At 32.5% G+C, this 27,186-nt stretch overlaps 1 protein-coding gene across 4 annotated transcripts in view; it reads right to left on the bottom strand.

Annotated features, from left to right (window-relative positions):
* LOC113518800 (chaoptin) overlaps positions 1–26,959 on the bottom strand; it is an 81,114-nt gene extending 54,155 nt beyond the window's left edge. For 3 of the 4 annotated variants that reach the window (XM_052898503.1, XM_052898505.1, XM_026903795.3), the window contains exon 1: positions 26,601–26,959. The gene's annotated coding sequence lies outside the window, so the exon portion shown is untranslated. Of the gene's footprint in view, positions 1–5,875; positions 5,974–26,600 lie in introns of those variants that run through there. The other variant, XM_052898504.1, reaches the window with a different exon arrangement.
* Between the last annotated feature and the right edge of the window lie 227 nt (positions 26,960–27,186).

Here is a 27,186-nt window from a genome sequence, read left to right as displayed (position 1 = left end):
GGTGGTAATCAAGCATACGGCCCACCTGATGGTAAGTGTTTACCGTAGCCTATAAACGCCTGCAATACCATGAGTTTTAGGCGCCCGAAACCGACCATGAAGAAACCTCTTTACTCCCTTTTTGAAGAACCCCATGCTTTAGTCTGTTGCGAAAACCTCGGCAGGTTTTTTTTTATATAATATACATATTAAGATATTTAAACTAATGTTTGAATGAATAGGTTTTTATAACTCGTGGTAACAGCATTCGATTTTAATTGTTACGCAGGTGAATAGCTTTCAGTTACCTCAAATTATAAATGTAACCTTTACATGTTAGGTTTGAACCTTACGTGCGTCGTAAATTGATTCTAGTTTGGATATTGTACCGTATGTATTAAGTTAGGAAATAACCTACCTGTGAACCAAATTTTATTCGGATTCGTTTCGTATTTTTGACGTAAAAGTGTAACAAACCTCTATCTTATCCATCATTATAGACTTTCGTTTTATTATATAATATTAATAAGTATTATTTTGTTATTTTTTTTTTAGATAGAATAGGTTAGGTAGATCTAAAATATAGCCTATATTAATTGCTAATAATAAAGCTTTCCATAGAAGAAAGATTTTTTTAAATAGGTTAAAGTGACTAAGGGAAGTATAAAATAGAATAAAGAGTATAAATTTATCCAATACAAACAAACAATGAAGTCTTTCCTCTTTATAATATTAATATAGTTGAGTTTACCTAAAATAAAAAAAAACAATTAATAGACGTGCGCGTGTGCGTGTGCGTGTGTGCGAGCGTGCGTGTGTGCGTGCATGCCTGTGTGCGAACGCGTGCGCGCGCGCATATGTGTGTGTGTATTTATTTTAAATAATACTTTTATATAATGAATACCTCAAAAAATTAGTACTTTATATCAACACTAATGAGGGTGAAAAATTAAAAAAAAAAATACAAAAACAAAATTGACTAATATAATATTATAATTACAAACATTACAGATTAAACATAAGTGCTTATTGTCATCATTTGAGCCATTAACTGTCCACTGCTGAACATAAGCCTTTATCATAAGGGGAATTTGGTCAGTAGTTGCTATGCTTGGCAGGCGGGTTGACAACCGCTGTTAGGCTTTTAGTGATGTTTTAAGAGGGATGCTGTTACCCATCCTTCTACCATTAAGCTCCCTTAGTCGCTTTTTACGACACTTACAGGAAAGAAAAGGGTGGCCTAATATATTCCAAGGCCACATAGCCAAGTGCTTACTCTACTAAAGCGTAAATAATGTTGAAAGATTTAATCAAAATACGTAGCCATTTTGAAGATCCGTTTAGGGATCACACTTGACGTGACGACTGTCCCAAACGTGACCTAAACTACCCTTTTACAATTCGATTAGACATGTTGCCAGTAGGCAACCAATCGCAAATTAGATGAAGTGTGGAAGGTTCGAGCAAACAGCGGAAGGGTCGCACCTACATACATAGACCTTTACGTATTTTAGTTATTCCTTAATCTAGAACTAGTTTTGACCTGCGAGATTGTTGGCGTGGCAGGGGTATTTTATTTGACCGGGGTAAAAAGTAGCTTATGTCCTTTTCCATCCACAATACTAAGAGTGCATACCAAATTTTATAAGCTGTTGTGACTTCAAGAAGTAAGTAATTCTCTTTTACATTTGTAGTACATATTAATAAAAATTTTATATTAAAAAGAAAGGGGCGGCCTATTTTTTGCCATGTGGTCCCAGTATAAAATAAGCCACTCATTCCTTTCCCGTAGGTATCGTAAGAGGCGACTACGAGTAAGAGAGGGCGAGGGACGGGCAGCAGTGTAACCCTTAAAACATCTCCAAAGCCTTACTGCGGTTGCCAACCCCCGCCTGCCAAGCGTGGCAATTACTGGCAAAACCCTCAAGTGAATATTTACATTATAATTTTTAAATTAATAAAATAAATAATAACAGTGATAATAACTATTGAAATATAAAAAAAATATTATAATTTTTAATTATGATTATGTTTAAGATTTGATTAAGATAAATTTAATTCATTGCGGTGTAAATTTTACAGTTTATTTTAATATGTGATATTTCTGGAATGTTCCTTCATTAACAAACATAACCCGAACAACTTTTAAGGATAATTAGTTATGTATAATGACATAAGGACGATTCCAAAAGTTGGCTTGTCAGAGAGGTTGACAGATTGTGTAGGTAAATATTAACTGACTTACTACTTACATGAATACATAATAATATATGTGTAAATATTAATATCGCCACAATCTACTTTTAGAAATAGAACTTTTAATTATAAACAGGTAAAAATTAATAATATTGGTGTACTTTTAAAATTGTATAAATAATTATTAATTTAATTACACAAATCTTTTGTTCATTTATATTTATTTGTACTATGTCACTATTAATACTCGTATTTAAGAATTCTGTACACAAGATTAAATATTTGAATTCGCTTGATCGTTTTTATGTTTTTTTTTTTTTGCCTCACGATGCTCCATCTACGAGTAGATGTAGTTTGTGCATCAAACTACATCTACCTATCATCATTATTTTAGCCATTATCTATCTATTGCTCAACATAGACCTCCCTCCACTGACTGCCACGAGGAACAGGCCACCACCTGCATCCACTGACTCCTTGCAATGCATTTGAAATCGTCACTCCCTCTAGTGGGTCATCCTTCACTGCGTTTGTCCATACGAAGTCGCATTCAAGAGCCTTTCATCCCCATCGGTTGTCGATTCTTTGAGCTATGCATGACCATACCTAACAGCAAGTTTAAATGATGCAATAAAGAGTTAATAAATAAATAAATTATAAAAAAGCTCAATTTATTTGTTATGTTTCGTCTTTTGTTTCTTTGGGAAAAATATTTATTTGATACATTGGTACCTCGTAGGCTATTGTCATTATGAACATTCACCTTGGTGTGTGCAAATATTACTAGGTAATTCGCGCTGATGCAGAATAAAGAAGTTAAAGAGCAGTCATTACCTGCGAATGCCATAGGAGCTTGCATAATGCATGACCCCCTTTTGTGTAATTATGAGCTGTCAGGTCGATACACTCTGAGTTCTATGTACTCAATGTACCTTCATTGTAATTGAATCGTTGTCGGATTTAGTCGAATCGACAGACTCTGACACTTGAGAGGTCGGTACACAGGAGTTCAGTTTAATGTCATTATCGGTCGCCGGTTCAAGAAAATCAATATAGGGTTATGTTTGGGATGTACGAGGTATTGGCTTATTGAAGATAGATATTCAAAGTTATAGAGTAGAGCTGAAATATTTGAGAGATGTAATTTTTCTTTATAATACTAAGGTCGGGTGTTATGGGTAAGTTTACTACCTTAACTTTTAGACCTTAAAGTTTATGAATTTGAATATAGCTAATACAGAGTCTGGATTGTATATTACAGCGTAGCTGTAAAGAAATTTCTTTTTACATACATTTTTTTATATACCTAAAGAATAACTCTACAAATTTATTAAAAATTTAATAATGCTCCGACACAAATAAACATATAAAAAGAGCTGATGACATTAAAATACATGAACAGTTCTTTAAAAATTGTAACTAAGAATCATCTCAATCATGTAAGCTTTCAAACAAACAAAAAAAACGCATCATAATCGGACTATGCGTTTAGGAGCTACGACGCTATAGATACACATGTGTGTCTACGACATTGTAGAGGGAGGTTGTAAGTTTGACGTGTCTATGTAGATATATAGATACGTCAAACTTACAACATGACTCTTTTTGTTTCAGGGGTTAATAAATTAAACAAGCTGCTGATTATTAGTGTGTATAGTATTTTTTTTATACCACTGAGGTGCCAAACAAGCGTACGGCCCACCTGATGGGAAGTGGTTACCGTAGCCTATGAACACCTGCAATACCAGAGGTATTACGCGTGCGTTGCCGACCCTAAAGAAACCTCTTTACTCCCCTTTTGAGGAACCCCATGCTGTAGTCTCTTAGGAAAACCTCGGTATTATTTTTATGGTGTGGTCCTGGTATAAAATAGACCACTCCTTCCTTTCTCGTGGGTTTCATAAGAAGCTACTAAGGGAGGGCAAGGGAATGGCAGCAGCGTCCCTCTTAAAACATCTTCAAAGTCTAATTGCGGTTGACAATCCGCCTGGCAAGCGTGGCAACTGGCAAAACCCCCCAAGGGGGAGGCTTATGTTTAGCAGTGGACAGTTAAAGGCTATTAGCCTTTAACTGAATTTGAAATGACCTTTAATGATGATGACGTATCTACATAGAGACGTCAAATTTACAATATCCCTCTTTTTGTGTCGGGATTTAAAAATATTAAACAAGCTGATGATTAATAGTGTACATGATATTTTTTTATCTACTAGTTTTTTTTTATACCACTGAGGTGGCAAACAAGCATACGGCCTACCTGATGGTAAGTGGTTACCGTAGCCTATGAACACCTGCGTATGCATATTCAATAGTAAGGAGAACCAACGAAGTATACAACTTATGGACAGCATATGTTTTTTTTCTTAATGGATGATAATGGAATAGTTGCTTTAACGGTATACGCTGGCAAGGCACCAGTGAGAGATGATAGGTGAGAATGAAATAGCAGGTCAGTTAGCCCATCGTGATGAATACATCTGGAATTCAGCACGATGGTTTCTAGGGGAAACCGCGTGGAGGTCGACCTGACAGAGTATATTGCTAGCAATGGGACTAGTAGCCCGCATTACTAACAATCCCTCCCCCCTATTAGGATGGAGTAAAGAGATTTCTCTTGTCGGCAACGCGCTAGTAATGCTCCTGGTATTGCAGGCGTTTATATGCTATAATAACTGCTTACCATCAGGTGGGTCGTATGATTGTTTGCTACGTCAGCAGTATAAAAAAATACATAATTTTTATACAAAATCTTGTTCTGGTAAAGAGGAAAGAAATTATGAATAAGCTCTCTGCCGCAAGGTTTACTCAAGAGACTATAGGTGTGAAAAGGTTATGAGTGAACAATGCGCATGTTATATATCTTGGTATCGCAAGCAAGTATCCTTAAGATACACATACACCAATATATATATATATATATATATATATATATATATATATATATATATATATATATATATATATATATATATATATATTGGTGTATGTAAGTCAGAGATAGAGGTACTACTATCAGGTTTGTATTTACTACTTTTTTGTATTACATAAATATCAAAAAAGTTTGTATGTCAATTTAAATTTCTGACATTTAAGGCGTTGGTTTTAATATTTATTTATTTAATTTATTTAATTCTTAATTATATACACCGATTATAAGAATATGACAGAGGTAATTAAATGTACAAAGGCGAGCTTAACTCTAACAGAGTTTTTTTTCCAGCAAACCCAAAGTGGAAAGGAGCATCAATGTCAACGGGTAGAGCGATGTACAATATTGTGACAATATTTAAACAAACAAAACAAAATTAAATTAATATTACTTAGAAATAATATGTTATATTTCTATTTTAAACACTATTTTATATACCCAAGTTCTGATTAACTTTTTAATAACGAGAGACAGCAGTAATAACGTGGGTTACAAAACGTCATTATCATCGTATTAGCTGTCAACTATCCATTGTTGAACATAGGCCTCCCTTCATTAGGGGAGGTTTACCAGTAGTTGCCACGCTTGGTAGGCGGATTGGCAATCGCAGTTAGACTTATGGTGATGTTTTAAGAAGGACTCTGATGCTCATCCCTTATTAAGTTACCTTAGTCGCCTCTTACGACACCTACGGGAAACAAGATGTAGCCCATTCTATGTAAGTACCACAGGATATAAAGTTACAATATAAAATATAGTCTGTCAACTCACCATAATTATGATGCGCCACGCCAAGTCAGCACTTCTCTTGGCAAAATTGACAAAATGCTATATTATTGAATAAACATTGTTACAGGGTTGTACATCAAATGTGACATATAACAATAATATACTCGCAAACAATCGTTCAATTGAATTTGAGTTTGTGAATCGGCGTCGCGGCTAATAATGAACGCTTTGAAAGGAAACTATGATTAACATACAATAACAATGTACAGGAATGATGCCTCAATGACCTAATTAATTGTATACCTGATGTCGGTTTAAGACTAAAGTTCCAAATTTAATACAAATATCTAGAACAACAACCTGTGTTTCAACCGTGAAGCAGCTGTGTTTGCATGGCTGTGTTTCGGTTTGAACGGTGGGATATGGCGTGAATTTACTGGGTACAGAGGAATAATACCTGAGTCCTCAGGAATGGCAACGCATGGGGGGTATCATGGGCGAAACAGTATACGAGTACTCTGTTATGTCCATGGTACTGCTCATGTCTATAGGCGACGGTTATCACTTTCCGTCAGGTGGGCCATCAGCTTGTTTGCCATTCTAAGTTGTATAAAAAAAAAACAAGTTTTTTAAGATTTTTTTTTATTTTAACCATCTATGTGCTCTTGAATTTTTAATTATAAACCAATGATTATGAAGATTCTGGTGACTTGTAATACAGGTTCAACAACTAGTACTAGCACCAGCTCCCACAAATAATATTGTTAAAATGTTTTGCAAGTTTTTTTTTTTTTTTACAACACAGGGGGCAAACGAGCATGCGGCTCACCTGATGGTTAATGACTACCGCCGCCCAAGTTATACGTAGTAAAAGTCCTTAATGTTAAACTGTGGTGATAAGTATATCACCACGAATATATAAATTTATGTCATTTCCAAACTGAGCCTGATTTCAGTGAAATATTTTTAACTTGCATTTTTTAATCGATTCAAGAAAAAAGTTTACAATAATATTAGATTTTTTATACATATACAATTTTGTCAATTATTATTAACAGAATTTAAGAGTTTGCTTACAGAATAGTTCCATATCAAATTATAGATATACTAAAAAAGGTCAGAATTCAATTTATTTACTATAATCACCATTTAGATATATTCAATATGAAATAACCATTATTGTCACTAATATATGAATATAATTGCCGAGCCTAAAGTTACATTGTATTTTTGATATGAAATAATTTTACATTAAAATGGCTACAATACTACTTGATATAGCTATAAGTATTGGGCATTGATAAAAATTATTCAATAATTTTACTCAAAGCCCGTCATTGATTGCGCACGACTGATTTCTTTAAATCTGGGGCGAATTTACACAAAAAACACAGAGAACGTTGGTGAATTTTATTATCCAATGTCATGAACACAATTCACAGTTGCAATAAATCGTATTCAAAGCATTGATCTAATTTATTTACTTTTTCTATTTTCATATTTCCTAAATGTATTTATGAAGACAGCTCTACTTAAGATAAATTGTATTTAAGTGAAGTTGTTACACTATAAGTACTAATATGTGAGTAGTTACCCTTCTACTAAAAAAGATCATAAAAATTGCTTTACATAAAAGAAATAGACGAATAAATTAATAATATTTTAAAATAAAGAACGTTTTATTTAATGAATCATCAATATCGTCTTATTATTATTCCAATTATGGGCTCGTCCTAATATGATTTTATTCATATTATACAAGATTTTTGCTTTTGGTTTTATAACTGGCCACCTGCCTAAAGTCAACCTTCATTCACGCATTTGCTGGTAGTATCCATTACCTACCGTATAGAGGAAAAGATTGAAGAAAAAGGAGAAAGTGAGTAAAGAAAATTAGTAAAAAAGGAATGAAGGATTTATGGGAAAAAAGTAAAGGTGGACACGGCAATTGCAGAGTGGATACTAGTAAAAAACTGCAGTAGCTCAAGAAGCTAGGGTGGCGTACCCGTGGTACCTGACTCTGGAACCGTACAAATCACTAGAGAAGAGCGCCTCTAGAAGAGTAACAATTTGTTTTTCTAATAATTTCAATAATTGTACATAGTTCCAGTAAGTGCCAACAATCATGTAGTCGTGAACAAAAGTTTATAATTAACCTTTTTTTACAAGTAGATTAAACAAGTAGTGCCCAGTATTTTTAGCGGGTTCCTATCAAAACCTTTGTTTTACTTAGACGGAGTGCCACTTAAGTTCTACCATCTATTTATGCTTACAAAGGACGCTTTTATCTTCCTTTTGTCTTATTACATTACTCATATGTCAAATATGTGCATTAACGTACCGTACATGTTCTTGCTAATCTATGTTTATTGTATGGTTTGACAAAAGAAGAGGCTCTATTAAACAGTTCAGTTTTAGGGTTCCGTAAAACTGTAGGCGTGGATAAATATCAGTACAGCTCCGATATTTATTTATTTAACTCTTTATTGCACCAAAAACATAAGAATATACAATGACATTTAGAAAAATTCATGTGAAACACAGTAGCGTAACGTACAGATTAAAATATATATTATTAAGTTAGTTAAGTTACAAAAGACAGTTTTATCGCTATGGGAATCTCTTACAGACAACCTTTAATTAAAGGAGAATAGAGAGAAGAATATTGGATTCTTCTGGTGGTAAAAAGTCACGTGATATTTTTCAATCACATACATTTCACAATTAATGACGTCATGCCTGGGATCTTATGGTAGGGAACTCGAAACTCCGAGCCCTTTAAAATTATTTGCTTGTTATGTTAGATCACATCTGATGTAAAGCATCTGTCCTTGCATAGCTGTGTTTCGGTATGAAAGGGTGGGATATGGTAAAGTTACAAGGTATGGAGACATAACACCATAGTCCTCAAGAATGGCAATACATGAAGCAATCAACCATAAAGCAGTTGTGTTTGCATGTCTGTGTTTCGGTTTGAAGGATGGGATATGGCATGAATTTACTGGGTACGGAGGTATAACACCTGAGTCCTCAGGAATAGCAACGCGTGGGGGGTATCATGAACGAAACAGTATACTCTGTTATGTCCATGGTACTGCTCATGTCTATAGGCGACTGTTACCACTTTCCATCAGGTGGGCCGTCAGCTTGTTTGCCATTCTAAGTTGTATAAAAAAAAAACTTGAGTTTGCAGTTCCATGTTACCCAAACAAAAATCCACATTCATACGCCTTATTCATTTTTACACTTTTTATTCGTTCATGATTCATTGATTTGCATATTATTATTATTATTTTAATTTAGCTATTAATACTGATATTTTTTCAATGAATCACCAAATTGATTTCTAATACCTTACGCACGTATGTTTATTGACTAGTTTATGAGTCAACGTGTGACACGCTGATTATGCCTATTAGCGTATGATTACGTATTTGTTGATTTTCCTTAAAAATATACTTTGACAGCAAAAGACCCGTATTGGCTTGTTATAGACATACTGATACATGAGGTATATGACAGAAGTATCTCTTTATAAAATACTACCATATCCAAAATATTATTATTATTAATCGCGTGAACTTTTTTGACATATATAATATTTTAGTTCGGTGCGGTCCCGGCAAAGAATAAGCCATCCCTTCCTTTCCCGTTGGTGTTGTAAGAGGCGACTAAGGGCGGGCTAGGGATGGGCACCAACGTCCCTCTTTAACCATCTCCAAAGCGTAGTTGCGGTTGCCAATCCGTTTGCCAACTGTAGCAACTACTGGCCAAACTCCCCAAGGGGAGGGGGAGGGGTTGGCTATTCAACAGATGCACACCTTAAATTATTGTCAATAGTATTAAAAGGTTGCCATTTATTTTTGCCATTGCTATAATTACTGATAGTGAATTTTACAAGGAGTTTAGAACTCATGTCTAACATAATATTTCTTTTTACGGTTCCGTACCAAAACAGCATAAAGAAACCCTTCTGTTACAAATTTATCTATCTATTCGTTTGCCACAACATTTTATTATAGCAAATACAAATGGCATCGATTTGAAATAGTTTTAAATAATATTGTCTGACATGTTGCAAAAGAAATAATTGATATAAAAAGAAAGAGAGAAAGCAATATTTTATTCAAGTATACTTAGATTTAAGTATTTTTAAATAGTCATTATATAAATTCAAAACATTTCCATCTATTGTGTCTAAAAACAAAGTCTTGGTTTATTTTGCAAGGCAAAATATACTTGTTTGTAATTGTACATCCGTGTTGGTGCCAAAAAAAAATTGTTTCATCGAAACGGTTTTGTTTTCCGTACAGTAAACCTTAAATTATTCACATTGTTAATTTAAAACTCGTTATTTATTATTTTATTTCAAAACTTTATTGCACCAAGCAAAAAAAAATAATAAATACAGTAAATATTAATAAGAAGTGATACAAAAGGCAGCTAATCATTCATTAAACTAAAACTTTGTTTTTATCGAACGCCTAATTATACGTAGTATTTGTTGGTGTCTTAATACTGGCTGTTGACACAGGTTTTTTAGAATAATATCTTATTTTTAAGTTTGTTCTGTGTCAGATTTTCGTAAAACATATCTTATGTTTTTTCACTAAACTTATTATTTTATATCGCAAATACATACATATATGTTTTATTATTGCACTCTGCTATTCTCAACAATATCTCACTCACACATTTTATATTCCTATACATGTTATTATTATCAGTAAAGTACCCACCTGTATTTAATGGCGCAGCAAAATCAGTTCCGTCACTGCTGCATTCAATCAAAACACGTTACAATGCAAGCCTCTGAGCAGGCTGTTACGTAATAGGCTAAGGTCGACTGGGTCTCGTTTGTCACAACGTCTAGAATATTGATCTTTATAATCATAGGATACGGTTCAATTTGCTTCAATATGATACAACACCATAATGTTTTTACGCTGTTTGCGTGAACAAAACTTACTAGATTGTATTTTCTGTTTACTGCAAATATTTGTTAGGTATAATGTTTATAGGCTAAAGCTGAATATCAATTTATGTAGATTGGGTAATTTTTTGCGCTATGACACCGTTTTGTTTGCTTATGTCAACGTAGTTTTTTTTTCTAAAATACCAACTATTTTTATTAAAAGTCACGTATAGACTAGTTTGAAGTCTGTTTTATTGTTTTATGCTTAGACAAGACAACTTATATCTGTCCTATATTCAACATTGAGTGTATTTTTAAAACAAAACAAAGCGCACTATTTTTCTGTATTGAAATTATAGGAAACACAATATCAACAAGAATAACTAATTAACTACTAGAATACTGGCGAATCTATGACAGAAATACATACATTGACACGAGAATGCAAAATAGATTGTTTTAGCTAAGTGTTTGTAAGAAAATACTCATCTAGCTATCATTTTTTTTATTTTTATGGGTGAAAATGGCATGGTAACCCCGCCTGCGTTATCAGAATATACTGGCGGGGTACCAGTGAGTGGTGATAGGTGAAGATGAGGCCCATTGTGACGAATTCAATGACAAATTAGTCACGATAGTTTCCAAGGGAAACCGCGTGGAGGTCGACCTGATAGGGTATATTATTAGCAATGGGGACTAATCTCCTTATTACTAACAATCCTTCTATTAGCTCTATTTAGCTAACATGGCTGTCTAAAGAATGTTTGATATGAATGAAAAAGTTTGAGTGCTCCCAAACATAATAAATTCCTAAAAAATCCATAAATAAATGACTGAGATCACTGTACACTAGTACAAAATATGCTAATCTAAAGCATTATCACATACAGCTTATTGTTTTTATACAATTTTGCTCTGTATTCTGGCACAAAATAAAATCAGATTTATCATCTGCAATTTGCAACATGGTGGCATATCAATCAAATGCCGTTTATCATATTTATTGATTGTGATATTTTTGGTAATAAATTCATTAATGTAAAGATCCTGTCGATAAAAAGAATTATCGGTTTAGACGTAAAAGATGTTGCGTCAAAATCAAAAGGGAATAAATGTACATTACAAAAATACAATGAAAAACAAAGCGAAGATTCCATTAGAAAACAATCCCATCTTCAGTCAGTTATGTCATTCAATAGAATGTCAGGAAAAGATTGTAATATAGGTCAAAGTATTTCTGTCTGTGACCTGACTATTGCCTATTGCTATAAATGGAACGTGCATTGAGCGTCGATGCTCGAGTCCGGTACTGGTTTTTCTTGTAATAACGCCCTATCCGGCAAGTTTAATTGGGAACAAGTATTTTTATCAGAACAGTATGACGTTAGTTCATTATGTCACCTTCTTTTCATGGAAAGTTTTTTTTTTATACTACAAAGAGGGCAAAGAATCATACAGCCCGTCTGATGGTAAACGTTACTATTGCCTATGGAGGTCTGCCACTTAGGGATATCGCGTGCGCGTTCCCAACCTTAAAGAAATCATAATACATCCTTTTTGAAAAACCCCATAGTGTAGTTTCTAGGGAAAATCTCTTATATATCAATTCTGTTGTCTGGGCATTCGCGGGAAAAAACTTCTCTGAAACCGCGCTATACGCGATCATTTAGGTTCTAACGAGTGAGGATAAATACCCTGTTGATTGCAAGCAACGCGATATTAAAAGGTGGCCGTGGGTATCACTAACAATTTTAAGTTACTAAATGCTTTTCCTGTAACAGTATCTAATCTGATACTTAAAGATGTAGCAAATCAGCTGATGATACACCCAATGGGCAGTGATAACTATAATACTATGTGAACAGTACCATGAACTCTTTTAAGTTATCATTCTAGAGACTAAGGTATTACGCTTCTGTTTCTTATAATTTCACAGCCATATTGCACTCTCAAACCAAAACACAACCACTTTATGGCAGAAGCATCGATAGGATATACGAATTTTGTACAAAGTCTTTCTTCGCTAAACATAAAGTATGTATGAAAGAAAAAGGAAGGAAATTATTAAATACTTGTAATACGCGATTGTGCTCTCGTGAGGTGGCACAGAAAGTATTCTATATGGTAATCCAGCTTATGGTTCATATGTGTATCAAATTACATTCAGATCCATTCAATCGTTCAGTTGTGATGCCATATTTTTATATTTACAAATTCGCGTGCTCCTAGGTAGTATTATAACGTGATAGTTTGATAAAGATATTCGGTGAACAAAATCACTTATAGTAACTAGTGTTAAATTTATATTGATGACATCAGATGTTAACTGTCCACAGCTGAACATAGGCCCATGGGGGATTGTGCCAGTAGCTGCCGCGCTTGGCAGGTGAGTTTTTTTTATGACATGAGCAATACCATGGACATAACAGAGTATACTGTTTCACCCATGATACCCCCCATGCGTTGCCATTCCTGAGGTCTTAGATTAGTTACGAGTATTAGTACAACCGATGACGAGGCATTTCATTAAACCGTCCACCATTAGGATTGTCAAAAAATTATAGTAAAATAAAAAATAGATAATATGAAACAGTTATATACTATATATATAATAAATAAAATAGACGAATTGAGAATCTTCTCCTTCTAAAAGGTGCTTAAAAATATACATGAAAATGGCTGCTCACGTAATCCTGGAACGTGAGGCTGTGGCCCATCAACGTTTAGAAATCCTCGGAACGGTGATGTCGCTCCGTAAGGCCTGTGAAGAACCCAGGAAGCTTCTGCGCTTCTGGGCGGAGCTAGGTTGGCTGTACTAGCCACGACTCATACGCACAACGGCCCAAATGAGAGGCTAAGCGCGGAAAATAGAGTCTTTTTCACATTCACACACATTCACATTATACATGAAAACATGTGTTACAATTATTACAATCTTATTAACATTATTTTTTATAACTACAATTAAAATCACTCAACAGTAATCCCTTTAGGAAATACTCATAAAAGTTTGTTCATTAGTAACGCGGGAGTAAGGAACTGTTCATATTATAACGTGCGGAGAACGGGCAGACACAACGAGCGCAATAGAGCAATTTATACAAATGTTATATAGAGGAAATGATTCGATTGTTTTTTTTTATACAACATAGAATGGCAAACAAGCTGACGGTCCACCTGATGGAAAGTGGTAACCATCGCCTATAGACATGAGCTGTACCATGGACATAACAGAGTATACTGTTTCGCCCATGATACCCCCCATGCGTTGCCATTCCTGAGGACTCAGGAAAGTTTGTTCGTAATGGATAAACTCAAAAACAATTCCATATATTCCATTATAAAAATTCTTTCACTTATAGAAAATTGCATTAACAGCGGGTAATACAGACTATATATTATTTTCGAAATTTCTATTTACCCGTGGGAAGCCGTTCTAGAGTGCTAGTATAAAATAATTATAGTGAGTAGAGTAGCGAACATAAATATTTTGCTATCAGAAGAATGATAGGCAATAGATATATTTAATAGTTATATATATATATTAGTAGAGATTAGTAAGAGCTATATGTATGTATAACTTTACTGTCTGAAACTCACGGCTTTGTTAGCGTGAGCTGATGTATAAATAACCCTACACATATATTAATTTATATTGTAAAAAAAAAAACAAAGCCATTAAAGCGATTAATTATATGTTAAGCATATATTTGTAACACTAGCAGTGCTTTGAATTAGGGTAAAAATATCTAATATGTTAATGTTTCATCCAAACGTACAAACAAAAGTATAGACAAAAAAGCATTTATTTCAATAGTACAACTGCTAAAATAAACAACCATTCAAATTTACCAGAAGCAGACTTTGTACAAAAGTCAATTGCTTGGGTACCTCTGTCCCATTCGTATTTCAACCGTGAAGCAGTTGTGTTTGCATGGCTGTGTTTCGGTTTGAAGGGTGGGATATGGCGTAAATTTATTGGCTACAGAGGAATAACATCTGAGTCCTCAGGAATGGCAACGCATGGGGGTATCATGGGCGAAACAGTATACTCTGTTATGTCCACGGTACTGCTCATGTCTATAGGCGACGGTCACCACTTTCCATCAGGTGGGCCGTCAGCTTGTTTGCCATTCTAAGTTGTATAAAAAAAAAAATCTCCACACGTCATTAGGAACTTTAAAATTAATTTTATTAATAGCTATTAAATAATACGCACACCACCTGTTGTAATATGGTACAGCCCTTACACGCGCGGCACCGTTTTAATTGTGTTCATAATGAAACGTGGGCGGGGGCTACTGTTCATACCAATCCGTTGGCAGGTGTGAAGAATTAACCGCCTCGACCTCCGGATATTAAATCATCGAGCTTGGCCGTGTTGGCCATCTGCCGGCGAAGCACGGGTTACATGTAGGGTTGTCAACTTACGAAAACTAAAGGTTATTGACCCCTGTATCGATATACTTAAAATATAACCAAATAATGCTTATCAAGTAACAAACTATTTTAATAATCGTTCGAAAATTAAAAACTTTTATTAAATAAATGACAGATAATCCAAAGGGTGTCACACTTTGGTGTGATCCCGCTTAATGCAATATAAAGCTGAAGATAGAAGGATTTATGAGAGAAGTGAGAAAAGATTAACTTTGCGTACCGTTAATCCACAGGGAACTTCATCTTCGCGTGCCGTATGGTCTTATTGAAAGATGCTTACGTAAAATCCACAATTCTGATCATTTTTACCCAATTGCATATGCTTTGAAAAGGATTATGAGTTTAATAAATGGTAAAGATTATAAGGGTAAATCCACGTAATCGAGTAGGCAATAAAATAATTAAATATTTATTTTTTTATATTTTCACAAAATTAATCATATATAATCTTGTTCAATCAATTAGCACGGGATAAACATGAGAGTAAACCTTTCCAATAAAAAAGGAATAATGAACATCGGTTCTAAAATGGCGGCTATATCGCGTAATACACACACAAAAAGTATCCGTGCTAGTCTTAATCCCATACTTACTAAATACTCGATATTGTCTATTGTTCGAGTCTTTTTTAGGATTAAACTGGGTAATATTTCAAGTCATAAGCAGTGTGCTATTTCTCATAATTTCATTAACATAGTTTCAAAACACTTCAAAAAGAAAAGTTGTATTTTATTGTAATTCGGTTTTTTTTGTTATATTTGTTACCTCATAATTCCGTCAATTACAAATTGATTCGATTTTTTTTTGTCTGATAGCAGTTTATAAAGATTACTTCTATAGAAATTATATTAAAATAGGTTTAGCAGTTAAGTTTTTAAATCAAACTAACTGGTTTTGACACAAATGAAATCGGTTTTTTTATGTAACGTCACCAGAGGGAGATTTTGTACAAAAGTTGTTTATTTGGGTACCTTTATCCCACTCGTGTTTCAACCGTGATGCAGTTGTGTTTGCATGGCTGTGTTTCGGTTTAAAGGGTAGGACATGGCGTGAATTTACAGGGCACAGAGGAATAAAACCTAAGTCCTCAGGAATGGCAACACATGGGGAGTATCATGGGCAAAACAGTACACTCTGTTAAGTCCATGGTACTGCTCATATCTATATGCGACGGTTACTAAATGTTAATTCAGCCACTTGTTTGACTATTTTTTATCATCATAACTATCGACTTAAACAAATTTATAGTTTAATCTATATTTATAATAAATCTGTAGAGAGGTCAATTCTGTACATGAAATATATTTCCAAAATAACTATCTATTATAGAAACAAAAACTACTCAACGGATTTTAACGAAATTTGTTATAATTATTCTTCATACTCTTCATATAACAAATGTTGCGTTGGTTTGGTCATTTGGAGAGGATGGATGAAAGAAGAATTACGAAAGAGATTTATCGAGCAAGAATGAATGGAGATGTCGGTAGGGGCCGCCCTAGACGGACGTATGTCGACCAAATAGGCGACGTGCTGAAGAAGGGCCAAATTAAAAGTACCCGTAACCGACGAGCGTGTATGACAAGATTGATGAATGTGGAAGAAGCGAAAGAGGTTTGTTTGAATCGAAGCATTTGGCGTTCCATTGTTTCTGCCTACCCTAATGGGAGACAGGCGTGACAGATATATATATATATATATGTACTCCTGGACAGGTTATAGTATACTTTTCATCACGCTATGATCAATAGGAGCAGAACGGTGAAGGGAAATGTTGGGAAAACGGGAGAAGTTACTCCATTTTTAAGCTTCCGTCGCGTGTGCAGCCTTAATGGCCATTTTTTTAAATGTAAAAATGTCCACTCGTGCGACGCCGGGACGGGCCGCTAGTAGAATATAATTTGATAAAAAGTGACTGCTGTCATCTATAAATAGCAATATATAGCGTAATACATAGAAATTAACTAGTTAAACAGTTTGCCTACGGAAAACAGTAACTCCACGTAATCAAGTCCTTTTGCCCAATAGGAAGTAACGCTTACAACATGAAGAGGCTTGTTAGCACATTGCCGATTTGGAAAACTGAGCACGTTTTTCGAAGTGCCACGCCATGCAGATGGGAAATATCAGTCTCAATTAGGGCATCACATTTTATTGTTCTCTTAAAAGAAACTTACTAAAAAAAACAAATGTACTTGACAACCTATACTAGGGATGTGATTGGTACATTTGCTTTTAGATTTTATTTTCTATTTACTGTAATTAATTATATATGTATTGATCAATATGACTAATGGAAAGAAATATAATCTATACTTATAATAAATCTGTAGAGAGGTCAATTCTGTACATGAAATATATTTCCAAAATAACTATCAGGGGGTGATTAGTGATCGATACTGATGCCAAAAATGCAATCAGTAAAATTTTTGTCTGTCTGTCTGTATGTTCGTTATAGAAACAAAAACTTGGTACAATTGTTCTTCATATTCCTGGGCAGGTTATAGTATTTTTTCATCACGCTACAATCAATAGGAGCAAAGCAGTGAAGGGAAATGTGTATGTTACATCAAAACCACTGAACCGTGAGAAAGGACATAGGCTACTTATTTTACAAAAAACGAGGAAATCGCGGACGAAGTCGTGGGCAACAACTAGTATAGAATATATGTGAATTTCTCATATTTTTAATAATTTGCACGCCGACATAGAGGCAGAATGTATATGGGAAATATAAACCTCTTCCATCTAAAACTACCTACATTCTAGCAAATTTAATTTCATTTCAAAAACTTTTATATCTTTAAATATAATTACACTGATACATTATGCAGAGGATTTAGAAACATTTATAAGTTACATAGAACGACTGATAACCCTCAGAGGAATAATTAAATACGTTAGATGTCAAATTATTCTTAATTCGAAGCCTGAAACAACTTTTCTGGCGAACTTTACAAAGCGAATTTATATCAAAGCGCCATAACAAGTTCGTGACTTGATTTAAAGATTTCAGAATAAAGGAAAATCCGGAATTAGTAGTGGATAACGTATAAAAACCTATTAAAGTGAGCTGCAGTTTTATGAAGTCTTCTAGAATTGCTTTTACAGGCTAAAACTATAAAAAAGATAAAGTATATAAATAAATCTCTCTCAATGAAAAAATAATACGTATAAATAGAATGGGCTACCATTTCCATTCTCAATGGTGTCGTAAGAGGCGACTAAGGGAACTTAATGGTCCAAGGATGGGCAGCAGTGTCCCTTTTAAGACATCACCAACGCTTAACTGCGGTTGCTAACCCGCTTGCCAAACTTTAGCGTGAAGCCGTTGTGTTTGCATGTCTGTGTTTCGGTTTGAAGGGTGGGATATGACGTGAATTACTGGGTACAGAGGAATAACATCTGAGTCCTCAGGAATGGCAACGCATGGGGGGTATCATGGCGAAACAGTATACTCTGTTATGTCCATGCTACTGCTCATGTCTATAGGCGACGGTTACCACTTTCCATCAGGTGGACCATCAGCTTGTTTGCCATTCTAAGTTGTATAAAAAAAAAACATGACAACTACTGGCAAAATCCCCTTAGAAGCCGATGTTCAGCAGTTAACAGTAAATGATGAATATGATGAACGGAAGAAGATAAATGTAAGTGGCGCTTTTAATTACATTTATATAAAAAGGTATTAGGATGGTATTAAAATGGCCACTGTATTAATAAAGATTATAGCATAGCTAATTGAAAATCAATGTAAGAAAAGAAGAAACGTCCTAACTAATGGACGGTATACGAATCGAGCGAGCGCCAAGTTATATAAAGTATCGAACCTCTCTATGCGTGTTTTAGGCTGAACGCACATTAACCGTTATTATGTGAGCGATAACTCGCATCACTCATTATATATATATATATATATATATATATATATATATATATATATATATATATATATATATAAGAGGAACTGGATAACATTTTATTTTGTTACCTTCAATAGTGCATTACTACAATACTACAAAATGCAAAGTCTAAACTGTTGAATCTATACGGTATTATCATGAGTTTAAAAGTTAAACACGGGAAAAGTTACATTTATGCTCTTGGTTCAGAGTAAAATTAATATGTTTATTTCTATTAAAGAACTCACCTTTAAACGCGTTAAATACGGAATGAAAGTTAGTGAAGCCACGGACAGAAGCTAGTAATAAATATTTTACCCTCCAAACATGCAACGCACTAATGAATCACGAGTAGTTTTATAGGCGAAAATATTTGAATTTAGAATACAGAATCCCTTGTTTATAAGTAGAGTTTTTTTGCAACAAGCAGTTTCTTACTCCGTAACGAAAAACAGTAAATTCAGTCAGCTTTAATAATCACAATATTTATCGGGATCAACTCGAGTCTCTCTTAATTACTCTGTTGATTGCAAAAGGATATGTAAATATTGATTTAATATTAGTGATATGGTTGCATAATATTGCCATAAAAACCCTAATAAGAAACTTCTTACATTGAATAAAATAGCCTAGCGTCAATATACGCATAAAACGCTTCAACTACAATATAATTTTACGCAATTTATCCTTTTCCTCGAGCTATAAAAGCCAATATGCGATCAGCCTTAGTATTCGTTTGCATTCTAGTCGACGGATACGGTATTGGGTCAGCTGAGTCACTACTACGGACCATCGCGTTACTTTCACTTGACATTAAATTTTTTCAGATTACGTTATGGTTTGTGGTCGAAATTAGACTAACGATGTATACAAATGATTTTTCATTCTTATAATGTATATTATAAATACGAAAGTAAATTTGTTGACAAAAATTTGTTAACAACATCTTTAATGGCTTAACCAATTATCATGAAATTTAGTATATATATAATATATACGTGGTATTTGAAATGGACAAAATATAGATAGATAGACAGATAGATAGATACTCTTTATTGTTTCCTCCAAAAGATTACAATAGTAAACTTATTATAAATATAAATAATTACAAATTACAAAATTACAAAAATATAAATATAGGCTCCTTAGTCAAAATATTTTAGTCACACAGGTGAAGTTACGGGTATTGTAATGTAAAAAATATATGATGTTGCCTCGTTTAGAGTCTTCGCAAAACATGCGTAGATAAAATAGAAATCGAGGATTAATTGCTACTACGGAAGGTTGTGGAACTTCTGGTAATGGTTGCGATAGTCCGACTTCGAGTTTTGACCGTCGCACACATACACACAGTAGCAAAATAATTCTAATCAATTAACCAGTGATATGGAATTCCGCGAAATAACACCTAATTCAGTAAAATATACGACGTTTTTTACTGTGCACATATTAATTACATATGTAGGGATATGACTTCCTAACTTATCACCTTTTTATGACACTCTTTTGTTTACGGTAAACGTTTCGAAAAATGATAAAAAAAGAAAAGGTTAACGAACATTCGTTATCTGTTCTATGCATTTTTTTTATATTTTACGTAATAATTTCATAGATTTATTTATATTATATTTTAACTATAGTATTGTCTAACCTATTTATTTTGTTAAAGTTAATCATATTTGCAATATTATACCTACATGTTGTTTCATCCAAATATCTTCAGTTGATCCACAACTGAACATAAGTCTTCCCCATGTTTTGACATAAAGCCGCTATGGGTTTACTTATTTTCCATCAACGCCATAAAAGTTTTGACATCGTATTTCCATTTCGTGAAGTCGAAAGTTATAGACAATAATAACCAAAAACCCCATGGAATTATATTAGAAAAAGAATTATATACTTTTACGATTTTTTATAGTAAATAATTAAGGTAACTATATACATATTTTTCCAGAGGGAGACTTTGTACAAAAGTCGTTTGCTTGGGTACCTCTGTCCCATTCGTGTTTCAACCGTGAAGCAGTTGTGTTTGCATGGCTGTCTTTCGGTTTGAAGGGTGGGATATGGCGTGAATTTACAGGGTACAGAGGAATAACACCTGAGTCCTCAGGAATGGCAACGCGTGGGGAGTATCATGGGCGAAACACTTTCTCTATTATGTCCATGATACTGCTTATGTCTATAGGCGACGGTTACCACTTTCCATCAGGTGGACCGTCAACTTATTTGCCATTCTAAGTTGTATAAAAAAATACCTTTACTGCCTATATAATAATTTGCATGTAGTACTTTTTTCATTAATGATTATAATAAAGATTATGATTTAAATTGCAGAATTAGTAGTCTAATGTACATCGCATTCATTAAAATTATTTACCTGAAGCTAACGGAACTGTATATTGCATACTTAATAGTTCATTAGGTAGACCTTATGCAATTATAGTAGTAAATGGTAGTTATTCACACGATAAATTACATATAATAGATATAAATTACGCACACGCACACACCTATACATATAAAATAATACTTTTATCTTTTACCCTTTTTTTAATTTTACAAATTTGAGAATCAAATTAGCGAATTATTTTTTATAATACAACGAATCTTATATTTATTACTACACTATGGAACTTTTGACTATAATGAAAATTATATAATGACAAACAGTTTTAAATTCATTAATTTCTTCATCAAAGAAATATATTCCTATCACGATTTATTTTATATTTAAAATGTAATTAAAATAAAACAAATATAAAAATATATGAAATATTTCAAGTTTTTGTTACTGCGTGTTTATTAAATGCTTATAAATGATTTTTTTTTATTTTTTAAATTATAACATCACTCTACAATAAAAACAAAATATACCATGGAAATGAATTTAATTACCTCAAAAATAGTATTGTGTAAAGAGACGAGGGGAAACCTTATTGGATGTAAAAATTATCATTAATGTCTATCCAAAATTTACGAAGATCTTGTGTAACATAAATAAATAAAATAGAAAATAATACCTAATGAAATTAAGATTCTCCTTATTGAATTCGTTTGAAAATTATTAGAGAACATTAATATCACTCTAATATCTTTAATTGCAGAATATATAAAATAAGACGTATATCGTTTGTTATATTGTACATATTTGTGTAATAAATGTAATATAAATAATTGTAACGGAATAAACTACTGGTTATTTGACTACAATTATTTTGTTTAATTCCGCTACCGTTAGTATGTGTGCGACTATCAACATATACACTAAAGGTAGCGGAATTAAACAAAATAATACTAACCCAATAACCAATGATATATACCTACACCTAGTTCAACAAAACACTAACAGATCGAACTATGCAAAAATATTATGAATAAATTATCACAATTTTAAAATTAATACCACTACGAGTATTATTAACCTCGGCAAGGTGACGGTCAAGTTTAGGGAATCAGAGCGAGAAGCAAATGCGATCTCGTAGTAGGGGACACTCCCACCATCTATGGATGCTCGTACTATGGCAATGTCAACATTGCTTACGCAACGAGACCTCGCCAAGAAAAATCTACGTTTCTAAAACCTGTATTTGTTGTAATCGTTTTTAATGTATTGACGGTAAGGTACAAATTTGTTTGAGGGGGTTTTGAGGTTGCAGTGCTAATAGCTAAGTTACAACATATCGCCAAGTTGCATGAGAAGTTTTAGCGTACGCGCCGTAGTGAAATGAATTGAATGTTTTCGATTTCGTTTCTTCGTTGATGGAATTCATATTACTTTTAAAACGTATTTAAAAAAAAGGGGTTCAGAGTTATGTTTTTTTTTTAATGTTTATTACCTAATAACTCCATCAGTTGTAAACCGATTTAGAGAATTCTTTTTTTTTTTTGTCTAAAAGGATATACTTACAGATTTGTCCTATTAAAGTTTTATCAAGAGTTTAGTTTTTAAATCAACCTGTTTAACTACAATTTTTTTGGGAAAAAATTTAATTTATTATCTAAAAAAAAACTATAAGATATTTTTATTATGATTATTATATATGTATATAAATAAATATAGCCTGTTTTTTATTGAGGTATGCCAAAACAATATTATTCCAAATGTTTTATTTAGTTATGTTCTATTTATAATGTTCTTTTAAAATTACATTAATAATTTGGATTCACCTGTAGATATAGTCTATTTCAATATAATTTAATGAAAATGTAAATAAACAAATAATTGATTCAACTAAAAGACAATATGCTGATATTCAGTGTTAGTACAAATAAAAATAGAGTAATTAATTGAATGTGCTAAATTCTGATTTCGTTTGAGAGTCTTCCTGTGATAATTTCAATAAGACTTCGTTACTTTTTTACTATGTTCTATTGAAATAGACTATAGATAAAGGTAGGTCAATATATTATTCTTCTTTTCATGTCCTTTTTTCCACATAATAAAAAGAGCAGAAAGAAGTAGGCGTAAAATATTCTCTTATATATTATAGAAAAAGGCTGTAATATATTTTGTTCTTTTGTTCATCTCTATTTGCAATTGTCTCACTAGTCACTTCCTTTCTGTCCATGTCATCCTTCACACAGCCAAACTAGTCAATTTATATTATCTGTGACACAGTCCATTTATTTATTTCTTAATTTTTCTCTGCACTTATAACCTTTCACATTCATACCTGATACCTTTCATATCCCATTCTCTTCTTCCCTACGCATCACATGTTCATACCATAAAGATAGTTATGTATATTAAAATACAAGTAATAAATAATATAAAAATATAAACTGGTGTCTAGTTAATATGTATTAAATACTGTTAAAAGCAAACAGTTATGTCTCGATCACCATAACCTAGTATTATTAGAATAACATTACAAAGATTGAGCTAAGATTATATATAATCTAGGAGAGATAATAACAGAAAATTAGTATTTAATAGCTTAGGTATTACGAAACAGACTTTGCAATTATATAGATAATTTTTCATTCGGATTCCTTAGCAAATACGAGTATGTATAAATATAACCTAAGTCACTTTAAATTACTTAAATTCTTTAATTCATTACTTAATTAAGTTTGTATTTTAAGTTACTTAAATTGTTATTCCGTACGAAATTTATTTACTTAATATTTTTATTGATAATTTTCATTCAAATTTTATTCCACATTTAACCTTTTCAAGAAGGGACAAGGGGGAGGAATTGCTAGTAATGAGGTAGAGTAGCCCCACGATCTCAATGCAGTTCCCTCTGGAAATCATTGTGGTTAATTTATAATGAATTTGTCTCGAGGGTTCAATTGACCTGACTTCGTCCTCACCTATCGTCACGCACTGGTATCCCTACAGCATATACAGCGCAGGCGTGGTTACCATTGCATTCAGATCTTTAAACAAATCTCTTCAATGAATTAATTATTTGAATGACTTCCAAATTGAAGAGGCCCTTAATTATGTATTTTTCAAGAGACTTAAAAAATAAGGAGGTTCCGAATTCGATTATATTCTTTTTTTTTTCATATTTGTTGTCTCATAACTGCGTCAGCTATAAAAAGACTTGGAAAATTATTTTTTTATTTGAAAAGATGTACTTACAGATTAATCCAATAGCAATTTTATTAAAATAGTTTAGTAGTTTTTTTTTATGCAACTTAAAATAGCCAATAAGTTTAAATATTAAATAATAATTGGTTTTGCCTCAATTAAAGTCGAAGTTTTTTGAAGAACATATTCTTAATTTTTTTATGTTTACGCGTAATATTACGCTATGTTTTGACCTTTAAATATCCTACTAATTAAGCTTGTATTATACTATTTTTACTAAATTTATTTATTATTACTGAGTTTACGTATATTTTATATAAATTTATAATAGCAATATTCTCAACTTATCACACTTACACGGTGTTTTCAACTGTCAATATGAGGAACTCCATATTTTGGCGTTTTTCAATTGTTTTATTTTTTTGGGAATAATTATTCACTGGTAGAACATTTCTTTAAAAATATTCTAATTGTTGCGATTTCACCCTTTATATATAAAATGATTGCGTAGAATAATTTTGTATAATTATGGCGTCCCCTTCAGAGGAGAATGAATAAGCGTATACCAAAGGGATATTGGAACGTGATTCCGTTGGGGTGGTTTAAATTTCTGATCTTTTGTTTTTTTTTTGTTTGATCTGTTTTTGCTGAAACACGAATAAGAAATGATAAAACTTTTTGGACTAATTTCAAATTTTAATCTTACTCAAATTATAATTGCGAAAGTTTAAAGATTTTCTTTGCTTAATACCGCTTTAACGGATAGACGGATTTTAATTAAATTTTATATACAAACAGAGTATATTTTATAAATGTAAAAATATACTTATCCTGAATAATTATCTATTATGAATACTTGTATATATGTATCTATTTATATACTGCTCTACAGCTAATTTATAATAGTAATGAAAAAAATAAATAAACAGATATTATTTTGTAGTCTATGTTATTAAACTTTTTTTTTTACATTGTATAATTTAAAACTACAATGAAATCTTACTAAAAAATGATAGTAAGACAACTGTGTAGCGAATCAAAATTACGCGTGGCCCAAACGTCTGGTTATATAAGATTCCATTCAACCGGACGCTTTGTGCTTATAAAATGTTGGCCACTTTCATTTTCTGTGACGTTACGTTTCGTTGCACAGAAAAGTGATTTCGAATATGTTCTTCCATATTCAAATACGACATTTTTTTTTTATTTTATTAAATATCGCTATCTTGGTGTAGTTTTTTTTTATAAAAAATAATATAAAGTTTAGAAATAAATAAAATTATTTATAATATTTCTACAATACATTATAAATACGAAATATTAACGCGAAAGTAATTGTATTGAATGGACATTTCGTATTATTAATTTAATGTAGGTAGTTTAACAGTTATTAACAGTTACTGATATTATTATTTAATTATGTATCTAATGCAAATATGTATGAGACCTTTAAATATCATTAGAGTAACTTTTGTTAGAGAATAAATATTACATCTCGATGAAACAAACGTAATGTCTAACATTTGATATTAATAATTTTCATTTAGAGTTTAGAGAATCATATTATCTATATACAAAATTCTTGATATTGCATTTTGTAATTTTTTTATAAACCACATTAAAAAACCTATTATAACTTAATTTTTATTTAATTTAATGATATATTTTTTTTAATTAAATAATGATTAAATCATGTGATAAACAATATTCTAATATATAAGTACTCAAGTAGTGACTGGAAAATGTTAGATTTCTGTTAAAGAATGAGTTTGCTGGAAAATTAAGTAATACCTACGTAATTAAGTAAAAAATATCTAAAAACAGAAGTTGCTTTAACACAACATAATTTGTTAGTTATCTAATTTACTTAATGACTATAATAATTAAAAACAATATGATGTATACGTGTTACAGTAAGTATGCACAATTAAATAAGTATTTGAAAAAAATATATAAATTAACTCTCACCTTTTGTTCTTTCACAATTTAAAAAACTATCGTCAAATAAAACAGAAACTATACATTATTGAACGAAAATGCACCAACCGCCCATGAACTTGACGTCATTCGTTGCTATAGCAATACTCTCCCAGGGAAAACGACCCCTAGCGTGTCCACACTTTCCAAAACAATTTTCAGTAACGGAACGCACAAATTAAAAACATAAAAAAAAAATAACATAGGCACAGGCACCTTTTTGTTTTCCTAAAAAAAGAACTGGCTGACAACTACTTCGAATATAATATTTCGGATTTCGAATGTTTTATTTTTCTGCAGCGCGTCACGAACACGCTTACGCGACGGTACGGGGCGCACTACGTAAATGTCAGCGCGATCGGCACATGTGCGGGCCTTGCTAGAGTCACGTTCACACTGTTATCACTTTTCTTTCCTATTTTTAAAGCAACACTTAATATTATCAATATGTATTAATTTTAAATAGAGTATCCTTAATCTATTATCTTTCTTTATTTGTTAAGAATGATGGAGTATTTTATTGGCGTTATCATCATCGCAACATATCCACTGCTAGAAATAAGTCTGAAAGGGGGGA

The sequence above is a fragment of the Galleria mellonella genome, unplaced genomic scaffold (assembly GCF_026898425.1).
Source record: "Galleria mellonella isolate WM207_F2 unplaced genomic scaffold, CSIRO_AGI_GalMel_v1 utg44, whole genome shotgun sequence".
Lineage (NCBI taxonomy): Eukaryota > Metazoa > Arthropoda > Insecta > Lepidoptera > Pyralidae > Galleria > Galleria mellonella.
Note: the sequence above shows the minus strand (reverse complement) of the source record. Positions and strands in the feature narration are given on the sequence as shown.